This window comes from Haplochromis burtoni, unplaced genomic scaffold (assembly GCF_018398535.1).
Source record: "Haplochromis burtoni strain Fernald_Lab_line unplaced genomic scaffold, NCSU_Asbu1 Contig_7, whole genome shotgun sequence".
NCBI classification, from domain to species: Eukaryota; Metazoa; Chordata; class Actinopteri; order Cichliformes; family Cichlidae; genus Haplochromis; species Haplochromis burtoni.
In genome coordinates this window covers 2,534,148-2,535,351 of record NW_024582368.1, presented here as the reverse complement: position 1 = coordinate 2,535,351, position 1,204 = coordinate 2,534,148, and positions in this window count along the sequence as shown.

Here is a 1,204-nt window from a genome sequence, read left to right as displayed (position 1 = left end):
GACATGGGATGGAGATAGATTTTCCAGCTTCCACTGATACTTTACTGACTGTAGTTATGCTGTGAACTCCTGCAACAAGAACAAATAAATAAATATAAACAAATTAATTATCTTCATGTTTATGTTTAATTAAAACATTCTTCTTTCACTTGTCTCTTGTACATGTGGACACTTAGAGTATTGTTAAGTACAAAAGTGAATAATACAAAATGTCTTTAATGTAATAATCTGCTGAGATTGGTCATTGAAACATGAGGTATTTAAATGATTGCTTTGACCAACCTTTGAGCACACTGAAGAGGAGAAGAGCGATGAGATGAGCAGCCATGCCTGTGAGTGAGAAGAATTAAAACACATGAACCACAGTCAAGTCTGGATCTATTTTTGAATTCGTATTTTTGAAACGTGCAAATGCAACACTTCAAACTGCCTTCCTCCTAGTTCCTCTACTATAAGCTGTATTTTTTTTCTGCTGTAGACAAGATATTAAAATTATCATCCACAATATTCAAAATCTTTATGAACTCATTTACTAATAAGAATATGCATTCTCATAATATAATAACACAGAATAACACTGAAAGTGCAGGAATTGGGAGTAATATCAAAACAAAAATGTTTAAAATGCGCTATGAGTTGTCACAAAATCTGAAAATAGAGGTTAGGATAATCCTTTGATGCTGATGCTTACAGCTTATTAGGGATAATGAGATTATTTTATTTATGTTATGTTATCACCTCTTCCTGACTGAGAAAATATAATTTACAGAAAGATTAAACAGTGTCAGCCTGATCTCACTTGCAACACAGAATGCAGCACTCAGCATTTAATCCCAGACATATTTACTTATTGAGTATAATATTTCACATTGTAATTTATTATTCTTTTAGTACCATACTCACAAGGAAATAATTCGGTGCAATAAACAGAGTGCAGTCCTGTGGTTTTTTTTTACTGTGACAGATCAAAATGTCCATGAAAATGGCCTCGAAATTATTGTAATAAATTTACAATAATTATTTACCTTAAACAGGTAACACTGTGTTAAAATGTCAAAAAAATACCAAACAACTAAATACACAAAATCTTTATTTAAAATCGATGTCATGAAAGTTACGTTCTCTTTCTTGGTTATGTTATATTCCTGGACATTTTTAACACACTGAGAGGCCGTTAATGACTGTTTTGCTGTGTTTTTGGCTT